Below are 11,567 nucleotides of genomic sequence, written 5' to 3'. Positions count from 1 at the left end.
CGCTCCGCCCCCGGCCCGTTGGGCCCCACCCACTGCGCTCCCGCAGCTCGGGCACCCCTGGAGGCGCCCACTGCTGGCTCCGCCCTCTGGGCTAACGGGGCAGCCGGTGGCCCGCGGAGTCCACCAGCCTGCGGGTAGGCGGGACCCTGGCGGACGTCAGGGTGGCGAGAGCGCTCGGGATCGGCGGGAACAGGGCGGCTCTACGGGAACCGCTGGCCAAGGCAGTCCCATTGCTTCCCACTCATACCCCCAAACCGGGTTCGTCCGAGAGCCCCACTTGCTGGTCCCCTTCTCAGATTCCATGGCCTCTAGAGACTTTTCAGCACCTCTCCTCCCCACCCCCACCCCCCAATCTGTGACCGCTTGAAACAGTTCCTGGGGCGGCCGCTGTTGGGTTGGGTTGGTTAGAGGAAGGAATCAGGGCCAGTTTCAAAAGGGGAACAGGGAGGCCTGAATCCTAGCCTTGGACCCCATCAGCCATGCCTTCTGGGCCAGCCTCGGTTTCCCTGCTGTGGAGGCAGGTTGCCGCCATCTGGGCTCTGAGCCAAGCTAGGCAGTAACCCTTCACTGGGTAAGACATCTAGGGAGTCTTAGGTCTTGCTCTTAGCATGGATGAGTTATCCGGGCTTGGGGCACATGTTGGCCACCGGGGCCAGAGCCCAGTCTTTTCCCATGAGGGGTGTGGAACACTGACTGGCTGTCCACCAGAGCGGGTTGAGGTGGAGCTGAGAGCTGACCCACACTGGTGTCCAAGGGCCAGCTCCACTCCCCCACCCCTCCCATCAATCAGACACCACTGGCCCTCTTCAACCTGGTGCTCTGGGCTGGGCCCCTGGACCACTCAGGCTTTACTGCTGTAGTCCTTCACCTTCAGAGGCAGCACAGACACACCCAGGAGTGGTTTGAGGGACTTTAACAGGTTCCTAAATAGCTTGGCTGGTGTGGCTCCGTTGATTGGGCTTTGTCCCATGCACCGAAAGGTTGCTGGTTTGATTCCCAGTCAGGCCTCATGTCTGGGTTGTGGGCTCGATCCCTGGTGGCAGGTGTGTGGGATGTTTCTCTCTTCTCCCTCTTTTTAAAAATGAATAAACTATCCTTTAAAAAGAAAAAAAGAGGTTCCTGAATATACTCCTGAGAGGTGGGGGCAGGGGGAGACCACAGAGGCCCTCAGCACTGATCCTCTCCCTCACCAGTTCTTACCAGAGACACACTTCACCTTCTCCCAGCTCTAAGCCCTTCCTCCTCTTCTCCCTTGTCAGCACTCCCTTCCCTGTAGTCTTAAGCCTGGGGATTGATTGCTTCCAGGGACTGGATTCTTTCTCTCAAAACTACCCCCCCCCCCCCCCGCAAGATACTAGTATAATCCAGTCTCAGGGCTTCCATCCACCCAAAGCCTTCCTGTGTGCCCAGGGCCTTCTTCTGTTCCAGAGCTTCTAGAGGACTCACTGGATCTCATGACCTTCCCCAGAAGACTCTTCTTCCTTTGTCCTCATGTCTACAAAGCACTGCTGAGCCACATACTGGACCTCTCCAGAGCTGCCCGAACTGACACCCATTGGCTCCTGCCATCTCTAAAATCATCTCAGCAAGGCATCCTCTGACCACTGTCTCTGAAGACAGCCTCTCCTTGTTATGATCTGTCCCCATGTCCTGTGGACCCACGCCTTCGTGTCAGTCATTACCACCAGGCAGCATGCCTGCCCATGTGTGCTCATGTGCCTAAACCTACCTCCCTGCAGGTCTCTAAGCTGTGCGGGGGCAACAGCAATGGACATCCCAGTCACCACTGCTTCTGGCTCACATGGGAGTTTAAGCAATATTTCGCCCTGGCCGGGTAGCTCAGTTGGTTAGAGCACGGTCCCGATATGCCAAGGTTTCGGGTTCCAGGGCCCATACAAGCATCAACCAATGAATGCATAAATAAGTGGAACAGCAAATCTATGTTTCTCTCTCTCTCTTCTTCTCTCTCTTCTTCTCTCCCTTCCTCTCCCTCCCTCTCTTCCTCTTCCTCAATTAAAAAATAAATATTTTTTGAATGAGTGAGTTGTCTGAGTAAATGCATGATGTCCTCCTCCCTGACCCTCACATTCCTTCAGCCTCCTAGTTCTGTTAATCCAACCTCCTTAATATGTTTCAAATTCATTCCCTCCCCCCTTCACCTCCCACTACCAGTACTCTGTTGTTTATTAATTTATTTACCAAATAGCCACTGAGCACTCGGGGCTGGGCAGCATGCTGGCCCCTGCTGTGGCATAGCTGTCCCTGTGCCATCCCTGTGCTGACTGTGGAACTCTTTCTCAGTCTGGAATTCCAGAATTGTACAGAAAATTACCACTTTTAATGGATGCTTCCCTCACCTTTCATAGTCAATTAATCACTTTGTCCTGTGTCTGGCCACGTCTCTGCATTGTCACAACGAGTACCTGGGCCTGAGTGGAAGTCACTGGGCTTCATGGGGAAAAGAAGGACATAGAGACCAGCCGGTGTGGCTAAGTGGTTGAGCGTCAGCCCGTGAACCAGGTCATGGTTAGACTCCCCGTCTCCCGGTTGGGGCACATGCCTGGGTTTCAGGTTCGATCCCCAGTGGGGGGCGTGCAGGAGGCAGCCAATTGATGATTCTTTCTCATCATGGATGTTCCTATCTCTCTCCCTCTTCATTTCTTTCTGAAATCAATAAAAAAAATATATTTTAAAAAAATACCTGTGTCCTCTGACTTCCCACTCACCCCTTCTGAGCACCCATTGCTGCCTATTGTCCTTCTCTGTAACCAGGCCAGGCTCCCCAACCTGTGACACCAGGGCCAGGCATGGATGGGGCTGCAGTGAGCAGATGGGACACCTGAGCCTCTACCTCTCTGCCTCCCCAGAGGCCCTGAGTGAGGGACAGCCTCTGAGGCCCACAGGGTGCTGGAGACCTTCCAGGGCTCTCCCTAACAACCTATGAGGCAGGCGAGGGAGGACATAGCTGAGACCCATTTCACAGAACATTCACCTGAGGCTCAGGGAAGGGAGGGCCTTTCCATGGTCTTGTCATTAGGAAGGGGTGGTGTCTGAGCTCCTCAGCTCACTGAGTCCTAAACAGCTGAGCTCTGAGCCAGGCATCACTCCCTGAGCACACAGTCTGCCTGACGCTGGGCTGGGAACTGGGGCAGACCTCTGGTCATCGCCATTCCTACCTCGAGCAGTTCATATTCTTGAAGGGATTGGCTCTGGCCTGAAAAAAGCTCCTCTATTAGATGGCAGAGGGTGGTGAGAACCACAGAGAACCCTGGGTCCTCATCTATGGCACAACTAGTTCTATTTTTGGAAGTAATGCGGTTCAAGTCCCAAATCCCCAAAAAGTGGAGGCCTCCCACACCCCTCCCATAGGCCCCGTGGCTACAGCCCTCTGCTATGCAACTTCACCCCCAGCTTTCTGTGAGGGGAAAGAATAAAGCCTGCCCCTTATTGTGCCTGCGGCCCATGCCTCAGATAGAGTGTGCAGCATTCATTCGTTCATTCACCAGGTATTCAGCAAGCACTTGAGGAACCTGCTGTGTGCTCAGTCTTGGGGGGATCAAAGTGGGAGGACAGAGGTGAGGCCACCTGGTCCCTCCCTTGGGGCTCACTGACCATCAGGGCAGGTACATCCCAGAGTCTTTGCCCCTCCTGTATCACCGAGTGAGTGTGTGTGAGATCATGATTGTGTCTGTGTGCACGTTTTGTGTGTGTGTGTGTGTGTGCTGGTTAGGAAGGCTTTGTAGGGAAGGAGCCCTTAACATGGCAAGTTGTTGGGGCACCATAGGCAGGCAGAGGATAGATTTTTGGAGGAGTGTCTGGGGCAGAGAGTGCAGTAAAGTTTAAGGCATGGGAGCGAGCAGCAGCCTCTCTTGCTGGCAGGAACAAGAGCTTACTATGGCTGGAGAATTGTGTGAGTCTGTGTTGGGGATGTGGCCAGTCATGAGAGGCCCTGGGAACTGGCTGAGGAACATGAATTTTACCCTCGGGGATGAGGAACCTGGGCTTTCAGCTGGGGAATTTTGTGGTCACGTGTGTGCTTTGCAAGGGTCACTCAGGCAGTGCATGGAGGGGGCAGGTTGGGCAGAAAAAGGCTGCTATTATTTTCCAGCCAAAGTCATGGTGGCCTTGGAGAGGGGATGGAGAGAGGAGACATTTAAAAGATGTCCAGGAGGCAGATGGAGGGCTGGGGGGTCTGGAGTGGGAGGCAGCCCAGATGATGCCAAGGTTTGGGGCCTGGGTGATGGGTGTATGTTGTTTTTCTTTCTTTCTTTCTTTCTTTCTTTCTTTCTTTCTTTCTTTCTTTCTTTCTTTCTTTCTTTCTTTCTTTCTTTTAATGTATTTTTATTGATAATGTATTTTTATTGATTTCAGAGAGGAAGGGAGAGGGACAGAGAGATAGAAGCATCAATGATGAGAGAGAATCATTGATCGACTGTCTTCTGCATGCCCCCCACTAGGGAATGAGCCTGCAACCTGGGCATGTGCCCTCTTGGGAATTGGACCCTGACCTCCTGATTCATAGGTCAACGCTTAACCACTGAGCTACACCAGCCAGGCGGATGCTGGTGTTTTTCAATGATGTGGGGAGGTCTGGAGGATCAAGTTAGGGGAAGGTGAGTGGTCAGTGTGGGTAGGTGGTATCTGAGGGGACTGGGGACCATCCATCTAGGAGGAGGTGTCCAGAAGGCAGCTGGACATGTAGGTCCTCTTCCCACACGTGTGCTGACTGGTGCCAGGGATCAAACCTGCAAACCAGGTACATACCCTTGACTGGGAATCCACCCTTTGGTGCATGGGGCTGACGCTCTAACCACTGGCATGTGTGGGAGGCAACCCGTCGACGTGCCTCTCTCACATCAGTGTTTCTTTCTCTCTCCCTCCCTCTACCTCTCTCCCTTCTACTCTCTCTGAAAAAGCAATGGGGAAAAAAATCCTCAGGTGAGGATTAAAAATAAATAAATAAGTAAATAAGTAAGTGTAGTATTTTCAGGATGTCAAGTGCAAACTCCCCTTTCACCCTTCAGTTCCACTTCAAGAAATTTATTCCAAAGAGTTACACAGGCAAGAAAAGATCTGTGTTTGAGGGTGTTGATTATTGGCTTGTTTAATCAGGGATCAAGGGATGACAACCCTCGTGACCATCAGCGGGAGACAGAGGGCTGAAGGAGGTTTGTGCATACCCTGAGGTGCTCTGTGAACTGAAAATGGATGGCAGGCATAGACTGAGCACCTACTATGTGCCTGCCTGGTATCATTCTGCATGCTGGGGTCACAGAAGCAGACTAGACAGGCAAGGTTACTCTTGAGGAGTTTACACTCCAGCCAAAGGAGACAGATAATAATCAAGTTAACATATTAGTAAGACGTCTTCAGAGAGAGGAAGAGTTGTGGAAAAATAAGCCAGGTGATGTGACATGGAGTGATGGGGCTGAGGAGCCACTTTAGTCAGGGTGGGCAGGGAAGGCCTCTTTGAGACAGTGATATTGGAGCTGAGACCTGAATAACAAGAAGGAAATGGTCACTGAATAATCCGGAACAGCAGGGGCAGAGGGAACAGCAGGGGTAGGGAACAACATCTCGAAGATGAGCTTGCTGTATTTGAGTCGTGTGGAAAGAAAGGAGGTCTCAGAGGTGGCAGGGTCTGGTCAGGTAGGGTAGGGAGAGAGGGTTTCATATCTGAGTAGGGAAAGGTGCTCAACACAGTAGAGACGGAGTGGAGAACACACCCGAAGGGCTGCCTGTTCTGTAGCAGGAGTCTCCTCAGGTCAGATCTGCATCCTCTGACCCCGAGAGCTGTCAGGAGGCTGATCCCCGTGCCAGCAGTGGCCAGCTCTGGGCACTGTCATTTCACCTGGTTTTGTTTTCTTCTTTGTGTTTACTTATACTAAAGAGTGGTTTGCAATGAGCATGTCATTGTCTTCAAAGGCAACATGGCCATTACGTACTTATTCAGGCATTTCCAGGCTGGTCCCTGCACTCGTCCAGGGTCGCCATGCTCAACAGGTGACTTCCCTGGGGACTCTGCCCCAGGCTGGGCTGGGCCTGTCATTGGCCCCGACTGATCCAGCTTTGGCCTCCAGGGGGACCTTTGAGCAGGGCGGTGCTGGTGTGGGGTGACTGTCCCGCGGGCTGGGCCAGGCGTCCTTCCTTCCTTCCTGACTCCTTTCTCCTAAGGGACAAGTGGGAGGGACGTCCGTGCCCCTCCCAGATCATGGGATGAGCTGCTCCCCTGGGACCTTTTCAGAATGGGGGAGGGGCCTCCTGACAAAGGCTACAGTGTGTGGTGTGTGATTAATTTCTGAGTTCCTACCGCTAGGAGAACTGTTCTGACAGAGATTTGGAGGGCATTGTGGAGGGGAGGGTTCTAGCCAAGGGCATCTGCCAATACCCTCCACCATCCAATGGTGACCCTGGGGCAGAGGATCCCCAAACTGGCCCCAGCCCTGCCTCAGCCAAGTCCCAGTACAGCGTTGGCATTTGGCGCCACCGTGTGTGCAGTATCCACACTGCAGTTACACGCTTCACAAAATACCCCCAGCTCGAGGGGTTGTGCCCTGGCCCCAAGCCGTTTTTCCCTTAATGGATGGTCACTGAAGTGTGCAGTGCACCACCTGTTCAGCCCTGTGTGACAGCCCTGCTTACACTCATTCCCATGGCAGATCCCATCACTACCATTAAAACCTCCTCCACACGCTGAAGCCTCTTTGTAAATACTCCCTGACCCTCCACTTCTCAGCCCTCCCCTCCTCTGACTGTTGCAGGAGTGCTGGATTCAGAGGCAGAGCCATTCCCTTCCGAAACTCCTTCTGGCTTCTCTGGCCGCTCCTCTTACACTTCCACCTGCTTCTCTGGCTCTCTTCATGCCCCTCGTGGGCTCCTCGGGGGTATTGGGCCCCTTCCCTCAACCTTGACACTTTTCTCCAAACCATCTCGACAACTCCCAAGGCCTTGTTTTCATCCCCAGAGGGATGCTTGAGTCTCAGCCCACTATCTCTCACTTCATTCCCCCTTAAAATGACCCCTGGGCACCCCAAACTCATTGTGTAAAGTTGACCCCATCTCCTCTCCTCAGAACCGCTCCCCACAAGGCCTCATGTTAGTCTGGGTGGCATTTCCCCTCAACCTCCTTCAGCCACCAGGTCTGCCCTGTCCTCCCCAGCCCCACCATCCCATCCTTGGCCAGGGTACCACCTGCACCTTCTGTCTGGCCTCTTAGGGTCCTCGGTTCCACCTGGACTGGTCCATCCTCCACAGGCAGCAGGCTGGGCTCTGCAAATCTGACCCTGTCCCTTCTCAGTTTCCCCTTGGCCCTTTATCTCTGGCCAGTTACTCCCCAGGAGGTCCTAGCTCCAGCCAGACTGAACTTCTTTTATAAAAAAATGTTTTCTATTGATTTTAGAGAGAGAGGAAGGGAGAGGGAGAGAAACATTGATGTGAGAAACACTGATTGGCTGCCTCCTGTACACGAACCGACCGAAGGATTGAACCCAAAACCTGGGTATGTGCCCTGACCAGGAACTGAACCAGTGACCTTTCAGTGCACAGGATGACACTCAACCAACTGAGCCACACTGGCCAGGGCCAGAACGAACTTCTGTGTTCCCTGAATACACCTGCTTTCCCAAGCCTTCACATCTTGCACAGGCTGTTCTGGGCATCTTTTCCCTCTTTCCTTCACCTGGCTAACTCCTGCCTACCCTTTAGGCATCAGCTCAGACACCACTTCTGTGAGATACCTTCCCTGGACCCCAGGCTAGGTCAGGAGCCTCTTCTTTGTTTTCACAATGCCCTCTGCTTCTCGCATCATAGCCTTTGTCTGCAACCCCTTCTGAAAGGGCCACCCACTCTTGTCCAGGGCTCCACACACCAAGGCCAGATCCAGGTTGAGTCACTGTGCCTGATTCTCAGCCTCAGAGGTCCTGAATCTCAAAAGTTATTGAGTGTAGAGAGAGCAAGGCCATGCCCACAGGTCACCACAGTGCCCAGGCTGGGGTGGGACCCAAGACTCTTACCTTCCCCTCCAGGGTTCACCTGTTCCCCCGGATGCCATTGTCAGCTGAGTCAGGATCCTCGAGCGCCCAAAGGACCTTGACCGGCAGAGAGTTGGCAGGCTCTTGGCCTGTGGGGAAGGCCCCCATCAGCCCGGGCTCTTGAGAGCCCAGGGATCTGGCAGAGACTTTCTCAGCAAAGGGACTGGTATGTGGGTGACCTGGGCCAGCACATCTGAAGAAAGGATTAATGAGAGTTCCTTCTCCCACAGAGCTGTGCAGCAGGAGTGCGGCCTAGATGGCATGCAGGGAGGGCCAGAATTCCTGAAGGGTGGTGGTGGCAGCTGTTAGGGTCCCAGTTAATTATCTCCCACGTCACACAGAAGAGAATGTGCTGAGGTGGGACCTCCCCGACCTGGCCTCGGCCTCTCAGAGCACAGATCTCTCCAGGACTGTCCTGCTCCCCACCAGACTGAGGTCGGCAGACCCGCTGGGCATTCCTTCAGGCCTCAGGTCCCTCACCCGACTGCAGCCCCAAGGGACCCCTGACTCTCCCCTGAGACTGCTCCATGGGGTCCCACCTTTGGGCCCTTGCTCTTGCTGTGACCTCTGCCTGCTCTATGGCTGGGCCCGGCTCACTTTTTCAGGGAGTTTAGTAAACACTGGTGAATTGAGTTGCTCTATAAATAAACAAAAAGTGCCGAACAGGCTGCCTGACATTTCGGAGATGCGCCTCCCCAATTTGCTAAGCAAACAAATAACCCAAAATTGAAGAAGAGAAAGGACCCACCCCGTCTTTTTTTGTCCCCTTGTTCCCAAAACTGCACTCCTCTCTCTCCTTCCAAACAGCCTCGCTTCCTCTGTCCCAGGCCTGGCACTTAGCTATCCTTCTCTGTGTCTAGACCCGTGGTCGGCAAACTGCGGCTCAAGAGCCACATGTGGCTCTTGGGCCCCTTGAGTGTAGCTCTTCCTAAGCCTTAGGGGTACCCTAATTAAGTTAATAACAATGTACCTACCTATATAGTTTAAGTTTAAAAACTTTGGCTCTCAAAAGAAATTTCAATCGTTGTACTATTGATATTTGGCTCTGTTGACTAATGAGTTTGCCGACCACTGGTCTAGACAATCCTACCCTAGGTGTTAAGAAGCTCTCCAGGCCTGGCCATTGTGGCTCAGTGGTTGAGCATCCACCTATGAGCCAGGAGGTCACGGTTCGATTTACAATCAGGGCACGTGTCCGAGTTGCGGGCTCCATCCCCAGTGTGGATTGTGCAGGAGGCAGCCCATCAATGATTCTCTCTCATCATTGATGTTTCTATCTCTCTCTCCCTCTTCCTTCCTCTCTGAAATCAATAAAAAAATATATTTTTAAAAGCCCTCTAGGATCCCCACAGTGGCCTTACCCCTCAACTTCTTCCTTGTCACTTAGCAAAGTGTGATCACTACTTGCTCAATGGCTGTGAGCTCTGTAAGGCCAGGGACAATGGTGCCTCATTCACTACTCCATACCCACACCCCGCCCACCACAGGAACTTCAAGGATGCTCAATAAATATCTAAGTATCTGCTGAATTATGAATGACCGCAGACCTTGCAACACTGGGATATTTCCTCCCTTTCGGAAGCAGCGTCGTGGTTTTCTGAGCCAGTGCCATCTCAGTTGGTTATTCAAAACCGCCCAAGGGCACAGGTTCTACCTTGTGCTCCCTCTGGTTCCTTGCTACTTCTCTAGTCTTTCTCACTGTTATTTCTCTCCTCCGGTTCCCCCAAGAGCACAGAGGCTTGACAGTTTCACACTAAAGCTGAGAACTTCCTCTAAGATTCTTCCTTGCTTATTTCCTGGGATCTGCTTTCCATCTCTCTTGGCTTATAAAGCCAGTGACTCATTTACTGAGCCAGGAGTCTTTCCCGCAGTGATTGCTTGCAGGAAACATGAGAGGAGCAGGTGACATCACTTTCACCCCCTCCCCCTCCTGTCCTGGCTTTTCTTATCTAAAATCCCAGATTTGTTGTGTCATGAGAGGCTATGAAGTTACTGGTTTTCCCTTTGACATAGCTAATCCTCATTAAACCAGGGCCCTTCTACCCCCAGGGGCTCACCCCAACCCCTAGATTCCTGCAAGGACACAAAAGTCACCTTTGTTTTCTTGCTAAGCTTCCACATAATGACAACTTCTGCTCTCCTTGGAAATCTAGAAAACTATATCTAATGCACTTTTAATATATTTTTATTGATTTCAGAGAGGAAAGGAGAGGGAGAAAGAGATAGAAACATCAATGATGAGAATCACTGATCAGTTGCCTCCTGCACAACCCCTACTGGGGATCAAGCCTGCAACCCAGTCATGTGCCCTGACCGGGAATCGACCGGGAATCGAACCATGACCTCCTGGTTCGTAGGTCAACGCTCAATCACTGAGCCACACTGGCCAGACTCTAATGCACTTTTAAGATGCCACACCTTCTCATCCTTCTTAGTCACCAGATATCACACATGCACATCTTTTCTATTTTAATAATTTTTAAAAATTCAAAAACAAATTAGAGTCTGCAGCCTGCACATACGTAGCCTTCATATCAGCTGTCCCTGGCAGGAGGTTTTCATGTCTAACAGGAGGGGAATTGTGCAGACCTCACCACACTCAGCCAGGGTGTGAGTGGGTGAGTGTGTGTCCATGTGAACTTGGAGAGAATCAGGCAGCTGGGTTGGGGGTGTGTGGGATTTTTTGGAGGATTGATACAACTGAATGAATGGGGATAACAACCAAATCAAGGTGTGCAATATCTCAGTGGGTGTTTGAAAGGCTAAGTGTGTATTTGTGTTAAGTTCCTCAGGGTTGTCATAGGCATTGCTTGAATTAAAAGTGCTCTGCGGCCTGGCCGGTTGAGTGTTGACCTATGAACCAGGAGGTCACAGTTGAATTCCCGGTCAGGGCACATGCCCCGGTTGCAGGCCCTACTCCCAGTAGGGGGCGTGCAGGAGGCAGCCAATCAATGATTCACATCATTGATGTTTCTTTCTCTCTCTTTGCCTCCCTCTCTCTCCCTCCACTTTCGTCTTTGAAATCAATAAAAAAATATATATTTTATGAAGTGCTTTGCAAATGGGTCAGTAAAACAAAGCAGAAGGATGGCTGGTAGTGAAATAACAAGGCTTTTAAATGAAGTCTGAAAAAAAGCTGGATGAGGCTAATGATATCATCATCATCACCATCATCAATGACAGATAGTGACAATAGCCATCATTTTTGAGGACTTAATATGCACCAGACACAGCTATCCACATGCATAGATACTCACACATGGCAGGCGTTAGTCAAGGCAGTCTTATGTCCTGTAGGTCCTCTACTCTGCCCTGGGCTTGGAATCTTTTACCCAGGACATAATTTGTGGGATTCAGTGCAAAATAAAATGTAGAACTCTCTGTCCAAAATTATTGTGAGTCTCAAGATGGCTACAGTGGAGCATCCATGGAACAACCATGGAACACTTTTGAACAGGGAGCCCTGTGTCACTACACAGCTCTCAGGCCCTGCTTTCACCTCTGAGTAACTAGTTCATTGCTCAAACTTTTGTCCAT

Source organism: Myotis lucifugus, unplaced genomic scaffold, assembly GCF_000147115.1.
Source record: "Myotis lucifugus unplaced genomic scaffold, Myoluc2.0 scaffold_274, whole genome shotgun sequence".
Taxonomy (NCBI): domain Eukaryota; kingdom Metazoa; phylum Chordata; class Mammalia; order Chiroptera; family Vespertilionidae; genus Myotis; species Myotis lucifugus.
This window is presented reverse-complemented; position numbering follows the sequence as displayed.